The 12,120-nt window shown below is 38.8% G+C and overlaps 1 long non-coding RNA gene across 1 annotated transcript in view; it reads right to left on the bottom strand.

Annotated features, from left to right (window-relative positions):
* Positions 1-12,120, bottom strand: part of LOC117367060 — an 89,449-nt gene that overhangs the window by 21,696 nt on the left and 55,633 nt on the right. The gene's annotated exons all lie outside the window — the stretch shown is intronic.

A 12,120-nucleotide genomic window follows, 5' to 3' on the forward strand; every position in this document is an offset into this window, starting at 1 on the left:
GTTTTATATTCATATCTAAGGGTATCATTCCTTTAAGGAAAGCAGAGAAATAATTTTCATGTGATTGTGTTTGGACAGCAGAAATTTTTTTCTTTTCTCTAAGGCAGTAGGAAAGGGTCAGCCATAGTACCCAGCAGGTTTCACTATAAAATGATTTGCTAAAGGGACCGAATCAGTTATAAGAGCTAATTTTCACTTTTTAACAGCTATACAGAGTGTAAGTAATCACAGTGGAATGAAGTTTCCTGGGGACCTGTTCAGAGATATATATTTTATCCTGTGTCTCAGAAAGCTGATTCAAAGAAGAAAGCTGATTGCTAATGCGAGACGATCTACACAGGCAGCTGTGTGCTGCATCACAGAGGAGAAAGTTCCCTATGTGGTAGATTGTGGCAACATATATAGAATTTGTATTTTTGTGGTAAAAGGGTGCACTCTTTGCTCGAACTATTATATATGAACAAACTAGTACACATGAACCTACCTGTATGCGCATGTGTGCCTTATCAGAAAGATTCTCCTCTGCCCTCATAGTACGTATCATTTTCACAGAGTGCTCAGAGTGTCAGTAACTGACAAAACAACAAAATTGCCAAGTGAAAAGGAATAAAACAAAATTTGGACATTTTTGAGATAAAAAAAAACACATCCATCTGCCCCTTTATGCTATTTTGGGGATGTTTTTCTGTTTTGAAAATTAGCCACAAAGGGTTTCAAAAATGATACACATACAGTACACTTAAATGTGTATGTTCTAAAATACCAAATGAAAAAAATGACGTACCAACTCAGATATGTACTGTATATTACCATGTTGACATTTGGAAACTGGATGCTCCTGCCACACATAGCCGGTAAGTACTAGTTAAAAACTAGAGGAAGACAGAAAATGCTTGAATCCAAAAATATGAACTGACCTCGCATTCAAAATAGTAACCTAGCTGTGGACCGTGACCAGAGATTTTTGAGTCGCTCAGAGAGTTTCACGTCTCTGAGCGACTCAAAAATCTCTGGTCACGGTCCACAGCTAGGTTACTATTTTGAATGCGAGGTCAGTTCATATTTTTGGATTTTGGACACATAGCCGGTAAACACATGTTCATTCCTACAAGTATTTTAGAAAGGATCTACCTCTGCAGATCTTTTTCTAAAAAAAAAATAAAAAAAAAATAGTAGAAACTGTCACATCCTGACTGATCGTCTCAAGTCTTACTTCTACACATATAAATAATGGCTTTTGAAATTGTCTTTTATAGGTGTAGCCAATCTACATGAGCAAATGTTGCTATTTTTATGTGGATGTTCTTTTGAAAATACCCTTCCAGTTCTTCCTTATATCTGTCATAGTAGATTGGTGTCCTTTGTCTCTCTTTTGGTGCTATAAGATGTTTATTTTACTCTTGGATTCTTAGGATGTTGTTATCCTACTTTTAGGATGTTGCTCCTGATGCCTGTCAGCAAATTTAAAGCAACTTTCATGAAAATTGGAGGAAATTCCTCACTGTTACAGTCCAATATGGCTTCTTCTGTTGACTTAAATGGAAATGAAAGGAACAAATCAAATTAATTCCAGTGCCCCAGACATAAATTAACTAAATCAAGTGAACTCTGATCTGAAAATGAACCAAGCTGAATATTTTTCAGTTCACATTCCTAATAATCTCTACCAGAAATTTGAGTAGAATATAAAACTTCTTGTCTCTCCTTAAACAATTTCAGCATAAAAATGATTTGTTCAGATCACCTGTTTTTTTCCCCATATTATAAATTATATTACACACTTCATTTCTTGCTAAAAAGAGATAAAATTGAATAATCTGCCCTGTGAGTAGAAAAATAATCAAGTTATTTCATATGTAATACAGATGTTACAACTGAGAATTATATTGCTAAAGCACACAAGAGATCTTCAAAATGTCAGTTGGTCATCTAACACTAACAATATTATCCATACTCATATTCAGTTTCATTCTTCCCACATTTTACCGTATATTTGACAGTTAATAAACTAACAGAAACGTTAAATGTATCTCTCTTCCATTTTTACTAGTAGGTAGCTACATTCCACAGGATGCGTTAAGAGTTTGGGAGATTTTTTTTTATAGAACATTCCACAATTAATGTCATCCCATCCCCTCCTTATTCTTCAGTAACATTGACACTATTACAGCTAAGGTTAAGATCTATAATCAAATATGAATTATGGAACACAAAGACAAACATGGTTTAATGGATCAGAGTCAGCATGGATTCAGTCAAGGGAAGACATGATTTCTCAATTTGCTTTATTTCTTTGAAGGCATTTGGATAAAGGTGATCTGGTTGACTGTATTTTTCACTCTCTAAGACGCACCGGATCATAAGACGCATCCACCTGTAGAGGAGGAAAACCCAGGAAAAAAAATTCTCACTGCCCTGCCCTGTACTCCCTCTGGTGGTCTAGTGGTAGGCCAGGACAGGGTCTCATAGAGCGAAAAATCCATAGGCATTGTAGGCCCCCCCACGTAGGCAGCACTGGCATTCCCCCTGTAGACAGCACAGGCACCCCCCGTAGGCAGCAGAGGCACTCCCCCTCCCCCCCCCCAGTAGGCAGCACAGGCACAACCCCCCCTGTAGACAGCACAGGCACCCCCATAGGCAGCAGAGGCACTTCCCCCCCCCCCGTAGGCAGCACAGGCACAAGACAAGCACAGGCACAACCCCCCCCCAGTACCTTTTTTTAAGTTCCCTTTCCACGCTTCTGCCTGTCTCCCTCGTCGGATGGCTCTTCTTTGGTTCGGGCAGAGTGGCGCAGAAGGCAGGCATGTGCTGTCCACGTTCCTGCCTGGTCTGGCGCCGCTCCCCGATTGGCTGCAGTCAACCAGCCAATCGGGGTGTGAACCAAAGAAGAGCCATCCAGCGAGGGAGACAGGCAGGAGCGCGGAAAGGGGACTTTAAAAAAAGGTACCGGGGGGGGCCTGGGCTGCCTACAGGAGGGGGTATTCACTCCATAAGATGCATGCTTATTTCCACCCCATTTTTGGGGGTGGAAAAAGTGCATCTTATGGAGCGAAAAATACAGGTATCTAGATTTTCAGAAAGCTTTTGGCAAAGTCCTTCATGAGAGAATCCTGAGAAAATTTATGGGATAAGAGGCAATATTCTGTTGTGGATTATGTACTTGTAAATGGATAGAAAATAGGAAGTATGGTTTAAGTGGACATTTTTCTCTGTGGAGGAGGGTGAATAATGGAGTGCTGCAGGGGTCTGTATTGGAACTTGTGCTATTTAACACATTTATAAATGATCTGGAACTCAGAATGACAAGTGAGGTAATTAAATTTGCAGATGACACAAAACTATTCAAAACTGCAGGAAGACCTTAGTAAATTGGAAGATTGGACATCCAAATGGCAAATTAATGCTGGGTTTTACTAAACCGTGGAAGAGCTTCTTACTATGGGCCAGCGAGGTAAATGCTCCAATGCTTAAAGGAACAGAATGAGCCTCAGAGCATTTACCTTGCTGGCCCGCGGTAAGAAGCTCTTCCATGCTTCCTTTAGTAAAAGGAACCCTAAATTTATTGTGGACAAATGCAAAGTGATGCACATTGGAAAGAATAATCCAAATCATAGTTATGAGGACACTAGGAATTATTAAGGGACAGAAAAAAAGACAAAGAATATTATATTGCCTCTGTAAAACTCCATGGTGCAAGATGTTCTCTAGCTCAGTGGTTCCCAACTCTGTCCTGGAGGACCACCAGGCCAGTTGGGTTTTTGGGATAGCCATAACGAATATGCATGAGAGAGATTTGCATATAATAGAGGTGACAGGCATGCAAATCTGCCCCATGCATATTTATTAGGGCTATCCCAAAAACCCGACTGGCCTGGTGGTCCTCCAGGACAGGGTTGGGAATTACTTCTCTAGCTCACAAAAGCCCTACATGGTCCCAGACGTTTACTTAAAATGACATTAACAAAAGTATAATTCAAAACTTGTAAAGATTTACTTTGGCAGCCTTTTTAAAGACTCACTCACTCTCAATGTAAAACTGCAAGGAAGTAGAAGAAAGCCCTTTCCTGTGGAATAATTTACCACTAGGTGTCACTGTTGCATGATTACTGGACTTCTTACCTCCATCCCCACCCCGGGTTTTTATGTATTTTAGTTATTTATATATCGCTTATTAATTATCTAAGTGGTGTATATTCAGATACACAGTCATTTGTCCCTTTCTCAGGTACTCAGTCATTTGCCTTTACAGTATCCTGAGTATTGGGAAACCATGTATCAAAAGATCTGATCTAGGATTTTGGACTTAGGTCCTAATTATGGAAGGTCACTAAGCTACTAAGCTGGTCCTTGCTGCATTTTAACATAAAAGTTTTTTGGGGGGAGAGGTGTGCCAAAATCAACAAAATAACTTTCTATTAGGGCCTGAATCTGTATGAAATGTTCCTTAGTGTTTATCCATCTGTAATGAAGAATTTATTCAGTGCAGTTAAAATTGAAGTACTGCAATATATCTTTGCACAAGCTTAATAAACACTGAAACTGGTTTAGAGTTGGATTTTTTTAAACTTTAATTTTATTGAGTGTTTAATAACAAAACTTAAATATGTGAGCTCTATATACAAAGGACAAAGAAACAGAATAAATGCTTCAGAAACAATTATTCACATTTGACCTCAATCCAACACTGAAAACAAGAATTTAACCAATTTGAAGTGCAGTGTCTGCCAAATCTCTGTAGTAATGTAAATACAAGAGCAAAAACAATTATTTTCATTTTGGCATCTCTAAACACTTCCAAATAGTTTGTCACATAATCAAATCAAATAAAGGCTTCTTATGAAAACAAAAATTCAGTCATTTGTTTTCACTGCAATTCTTTAAAGATTTTTGGAATTATGCATAGTATCTCTAACTATGAGGCCTTTTTACCAAACTGAGGTAAAAAGTGGCCTTAGCATGTCCTTGCATGGGTCATTCCCACTCACCAAGGCCACTTTTACAGCAGGGGTAAAATGGCCGATTTTTCTATTTTCAACATTAACAGCCACGTGCCAATTTTTGAGCCCCAACTGCTACCTATTTTATAAGGCATTAAGGGCTCACTTCCTAAGCACATGCTAATTGGTTGGCATTTGGCAAAGTAGCTACGCTAACTGATTAGGGCAGAACATGCCCACTCTCTGCCCCCAGACCCATCCACAAGGTTAAAGAATACATTTTATTTTTTTAGTGCTAGTATATCTTCTAGATTCACCAAGATTTTTCAGTTCTTCCACATCACCACCCTGATAAACCATTTCTGGTTCAGGTAGATCTCTTCTTCCATAAAGACTGAAGCAAAGAATTCATTCAGTCTCTCTGCTGTGGCCTTATCCTCCCTGAGTGCCTCTTTTGTGCCTTGATCATCTAACGGCCCCACAAATTCCTTCACAGGTTTTCGGCTTCTGATGTACTGTATCTAAAAAAGTTGTTACTATGATCTTTTACCTCTTTGGCAAGTTTCTCTTCATATTCATATTCTTTTTTTTTTTTTTTTTTTGCATTCTTTATCAATACTTTGCATCAAACTTGCCAGTATATATGTCTTTTCTTATTTTATTCATATGGGTCCTGTTTCCATTCATTATAGGATGGGGAGGGGTTTTTTGGGACTCTAAAAGCCTCTTTCACTTCACCTTTTAACCACACCGGCTCTCATTGTCTCTTCTTTCCACCTTTGTTAATATGTGGAATGCATCTACATAAGAACATAAGAGATGACCCTGCTGGGTCAGACCAGTGGTCCATCGTGCCCAGCAGTCCGCTCACGCGGTGACCCTTTTGGTCAAAGATCAGTGCCCTAACTGAGACTAGCCTTACCAGCGTACGTCCTTGTTCAGTAGTCTGGTCTAGGCTTCCATGATGGTATTTTTAAATAACATCCATGCCTAGTTTACAGTCTTAATCTTTGAGATTGATCTTTTAGCTTCTTTTTAACCATTCTCCACCTTTTATTGTAGTTGCCCTTTCTAAAATTGAATGCCATTACGTTAGATTTCTTTAGCAGTGTCACTCCAGATATCAGCTCAAATTTGATCACATTATGATCACTGTTTCCAAGGATACCCAACACTGTTACCTCTCGTATTATGTCCTGCATTCCACTAAGACCAAATCTAAAATAGCTTCCCCTCTTGATGTTTCTCGGATCAGTTGCTCCAAGAAACAGTTATTTATTACATCTAGGAATTTTCCCTCCCTAGCACTCCCTGATGAATATTTATCCAGCCAATGTCGGGGTAACTGAAATCAAAACATCAAAAACGATTAGAATCTCAATGTGCATTAGTAAAATATAAATCAGCTCAACCAAAGACATCCTTTACTAAATAATAGATGGAGTAATAAAACCTCAGCAAACTTTAGCGCTCTCAAATCAAAGTAGAGCAACTAAACAATCAATCATTGGTTATAAAATAAAACTTCACCTTGTTTCAAGAAAAATACTTCTTATGCACTTTGAGATGTAAATGAAACAAAATTTAGAGTATTGTCCCCAAACTGTGCTTTTAAAAAAGAAGCACTTAGGGCTCCTTTTACTAAGATGCGCTAAGCGTTTTAGCACACGCTAACCATGCACTAAACGCTAACCTGTGCATGTTAGTCTATGGAGGTGTTAGCGGTTAGTGCCTGTGTATATTTGGTGCGCGCTAAATGCAAGCTCAAACACATAGCGCACCTTAGTAAAACAAGGGGTTAACTTCTGAAGCCACGTGCATTTTCACTTCCTCATTTCACGTATTTTTTCATATTCCATTGAATGTGAAAGTCACTCCTCATGTTCACCTTCACAAATGTTCTTACTGCAACAGGATACCTTTTTCGCAAAATAAATTTGCTGCTTCAGGGCAAAAAATAAAAAAAAGACTCCATTCAATTACAGGCTTTCAAAATGGCACATGCTCAACTGAGATGCCAAACAATATAAGCTATTCATATAAACATAATACATTATAATATTCTTAGGGCTCCTTTTATCAAGGTGCAGTAGGAGTTTAACACACGGAATACCGTGTGTTAAACCACTTGCCGTGCTAGCCGCTAACGCCTCCATTGACGAGGCATTAGTATTTTGGCTTGCTGAGGGGGTTAGCGCGTGATGAAATATCCGACACGCTAACCCCTGTAGCGCACCTTGACAAAAGGAGCCCTTAGTCTTATTTACCATCCCTTTTCTAATAATTCTTAGCATCTTGTTTGCTTTTTTTAGCTGCTGTCACATATTGGGTGGAAGGTTTCAGTGTATTGTCTACAGTGACACCTAGATATTTTTCTTGGGTGCTGACTCTTAAGGCAACTATGATTGAGGTTTTTCTTATCAATTTGCATTTTTCCACATTAAATTTAATCTGCCGTTTGGATGCCGCATTTCCTAAGGTCTGTAGGGGTTGTTCCTTCTTCTCACACCTGGTGTTAGGCCTCTATGATGTCACAAAGCCTGAACCATCTTTTGCAAGAAGAGAAAATAAGAAATCATCTTTATTGCCTGCTACCTGCCAGGTGCATTCTGGACTTGTTTACAAGAACTCTGTGTTTCTTCAGTCAAGGACATCTGACCAGCTCAGCTCCTGAGAAAGTAGTAGGAGGAATTAGCTTCCATGATCGGTATGTGTCTCTCTCTTATCTACTGAGGCACCTCTCTCTGAAGGCTGGTACATGAAGATACAGAATGGCTACTAATTGGGGAAAGGCTACTAATTGGGATTGTTTCTAGATTGGTCAGAGGTAGGTCATCTCATGAGAACTAGGAGAAGGTGCCTAATTAATGATTAGTCTGTGCCGAGGTGTAAGGGAACTTGAATCTTAGCATAGGTCTGTCTGCACACCTTCTATAATAATAAAATCTGATAAGTACCTCTGACTGAGAGTGAAGAAAACAAAGAACTGCTTTTGAAACAGATCTGGTTTTACCTCACCTAAGGAAACTGTGGCAGACCTAATTTACAGCTTTTCCAGGGACTTACAGACTGTTCCTAATCAGAAGAATTTTCACATCTGCTAAGCTGAGGAAAGGATGAATTCCTTTTTTGAGGAGGTATAACCTTCAAGTGGTGAGAATAAGGAATTATCTATCTTATCGGCTGGGTCAGATAAAATTATTTTGGTTTTGGGATAAGGTTAGTTGGGTCCCATGGTGATAAGCTATTTTTAGATTGTTGCTAATCAGGAATTATTATTATAAGGAATTACTTAGTGTGTAAGAATTAGTATTTGCTCATTTACTTAGGGATTATTGTGTAATAATTATGTAATGAGATATATGTATGTATACAGAGACATTGTGAACAATAATTAGTTATTATTTACTGCTGGCTTGTGAATTATATTTTTCTATTTCTATAATAAAATATTTCATATAGCCCTGGCCTATATTCTTAGTATAAACTGGCAAGACAACGGACCTGGATAAGGAGTTTATGGTTTCCCCTAGAACACTAGAGATATGCATGTAACTTGTTTATGTAGCACTAATTAGTTAGACCCATAAATCTACCCACAGTCTCTGAAATATAGGTGCATATTTGACCTATTAAGCTAACATCCTATAAAGAAAAATCAGCATATGTGTTACTTTATAGAATAGGCTCCAAATAGGTGCCTTCTTGGCACTCAGAAATAGATGCACTGTTATACAGTAGAATGACTGCATTTACATAAGGGCCTTTTTTACTAAAGCTTAGCATGCACTAATGGACAATAGCACAAAGTAAATACCACATGTCCTATTTTATACCTATGGGCAACATGTCACTTAGCACACTTAGGGGACCATTTACTAAAGCTTACAATGCACTAAATACTAAGAAGCTCATAGGTATGAAATGGGCTTCTTCACATTTGCTGTGCACTAATCCCATTGGTGCATGCTAAGCAGTAGTAAAACGACCCCATAATCATTTCATTCATTAGCTGCATATAGTTGTAGCCAAACAAGCTTTTAAAACTTAGAAATGAAGCAGAAATACAGGTTTATAAAATCTGCCAAAGATACGGTTCTAGGTTAAAATTATTAGTCAAAACCTAGCCAGTCCAATATCCTGTGCAATTCCAAAATAGCATATCTGATATAGAAGGCTGTAATTATATGCAAAATTTGGAAGGGGATAAATCCATAAAAATTTGCCAACAAAACTGCATTGGAAAAGCTCTATTGAATATTTCTTTGAAGCTCAGATTTTAGAAGTTTGGGGGAAAAATTCATAGTGATTTTTGCAGTAAAGGTTTCCCTGTAGCTTTTATTCTTTTCCTGGAAATTCCCCTTTCTTCACACAGTATGTGCTATATAAAAACAGTGCTTGTAAAATGACTTGTTGACATTTCATCTAAATTTTTGGCCTTATTTTTCTCTCAGACTTAACCTGACCCATAGTTCTCAGTCTCAGTGAAATTGCTGGCTGTTAAAAAAAGGGTTCCAACAAGTCTGACCTGTTTGCTTCTTACAATGATGACTTCTGATCTTACCAAAATGATGTTTTAAAATGAAAGTGCATCTGGGCATATGTATTGCAAATATATACTATTGGAAAACTGAACCTAGAAGCTTTCTAATGATATTTTTTAATTGTAAAAATTAGGTTTGTGATATCAAGACTTAAAGGTGACAATGAAATATGTCATCTGCAATTACCACAATAGTGACAAAGAGAATTTATTTTAGGAAAAAGAAAGCAAAAAACTGTTCATGTTCCTAAGACAATGTGTTGAACATAATGACTGCTGAGTAAAATAATTGTACTCTGTAGGCCCTATTTATGAGGGATCTTCAAAAGGTTTACACCGCTCCTGAAAAAAAATCATCACTGGACCCCAAAACATGCCCCAATACACTCCGCTGGACCACCAGTGACTAAGGTAGGCCTGGGAGGTAGACCTACACTGGTTCCCCAAGGGAGGGAGGGAGGGAGGGAATGTGCGGTGAGAAGGAGTGATCACTCCTGCCTTGGCTCAGTTCACCACTAGACCACCGGGATTTAAAGTGGACTCGGGGAGAGGCCAGTGCTGGGTCTAGGAGGAGAGAGGAAGCAGGTGGGCATACTGCTTGGCTAACGTGACCATTTATTTTTTTCATCATAACGGGACATCTATTAATATTCAGTCCCGCCCCCATCCCGCCCTAGCCCCACCCCCAATCCCGCCCTAGCCTTGCCCCAATTCCACCCTAGCCCCGTCCCCAATTTCTTCCATTCAATTTTCATGTACACACAATATCTTATTATTTCATAAAGGTAACCATAAAATTTTAAAAAACACAAAGCACCCTATACGCAGAGAAAATGTTAATTATCATTTATATTTGGGGGGGGGTTCAAATATGTCACCTCAGTAACTATAGAAAAATAGACAAATATAGTGCAAAATATAGAAAGCAAATATAAATTCTCAAAACTGACACATTTTGATCACTAAATTGAAAATAAAATCATTTTTCCTACCTTTGCTTTCTGGTTATTTCATGAGTCTCTGGTTACATTTCCTTCTGACTGTGTATCCTTTCTTTCATTTCTTTCTTTCTGCACTCAGGCCCAACAATTATTCCTTTCTATTCCCTCCCTCCTTCCTTCCTATGTCCTTAGTGTCCCCAGTGCCTCCTTCCATGTTCTTAGTACCCCCAGTGCCTCCTTCCTATGTCCCCCTCACTGCCTTCCAGCCTTTGTCCCACCCCCTCCCCTGAAGCCAGTCTGCCTGCCTATCGTACCAAAACCAGCCTCCCTCCTTCCCTTCTTCCAGCACCAATTCAACCCCCCCCCCCGAGCATGGATAATGAGACACCAGTGCACTCATAAAGCTGCAGCTGCCAATTAAGCTGCTAGCTTTCACTCAAGGTGTGCAAAATAACAAAAACATGGAAATGACGCATAACGCAAGGTTTACCAAAATAATTATTTATTGCTTTTATTTTTCCATCATGGAACTCAAAAGGCTAGTTGCGTTAGTGGGAGGTCGTTATAGTTGCCAAAATGCTGACCTTCTGATAACGATCTCAACCCGATACTTCAAAGCTCCCCAATATATACATTCAGTCCAGTTTGACATCATTGGCCGTCAGCCAATCCAATAACCGAGGCGGTACTTTAATTTAGACAAAGACCTTCTTTTTAACATGGAATAAAAGTTTCAGAAATCATAATTTAATGTTTACATTCATTTCTGAATATACATAAACATTTTATAACATATTCAATATTCTTTTTGTCCTTCTCAAAACTTATTTCAGACAGTTTGTCTATATATCAGGCAAGCTGCTGAAATGTTCTCAGCCTTATCCTGGAGGAGGGGTACTCCCTCCTCCTGCTTTGAACAACTGACAGTTTCATGTTACACCTACACAGTCCTAAGTGTGGGCTACCAATGCCCCCCTTCCTATGCTGGAAACTAGTACAGCAGTTTCTGACTCTAATTATTTCCAGATGTTGCTTTAGGATTTTTCCTTAGTGTTCCTTATATAAAACATTTCACTTTAAGTACAAATTCTTTCATCCATCCATTCATTCGTTCTTTCGGTCAGGGCCCCTTCATTCATCCATTCATACCATGTATTTCATTCATATTTAATGTATGTTATATCTCAGATTGGGATACGTAATCTAATATGCTCTTCCTAACCAGCCTAAGGCACATCTGGTATCAATTAGAATCACGAGGCTAAAAGCGGGAAAAACCTGAACAAAGACTAGGGATATAGGCTGAACACAAAATGGAGTAAAGCCAAGCAGAAGACATAGAAAAACAGAGATGATTTCCTCTATGTTCTAGCTTAATAGCAAAGTACATAAAAAGAATATTATTATGCTTTTCCTTAATGTTAATCTATAGTGTGTTTTTCTGGCCTTGGCTACATCCATATTCAGATTTTTATTCACCAACTTTTCGTACGCTTCTATTGGGCATGGCCTTAACTAACACATATGCTTGTATCTAACTAGAGTTACCCAGAATCATACGAAAAGCAGGCACTTTTGTAGAAAAACTCCACAAAATACTACACTAGCATGTCCTGACGTCCATTCCATTACCGTCCCATAGACATCGCTCCCTACTGGCCACGAGCCACTACTCCTCACTCCCCGGTCCACTGCCACT

This window comes from Geotrypetes seraphini, chromosome 9 (assembly GCF_902459505.1).
Source record: "Geotrypetes seraphini chromosome 9, aGeoSer1.1, whole genome shotgun sequence".
NCBI lineage: Eukaryota > Metazoa > Chordata > Amphibia > Gymnophiona > Dermophiidae > Geotrypetes > Geotrypetes seraphini.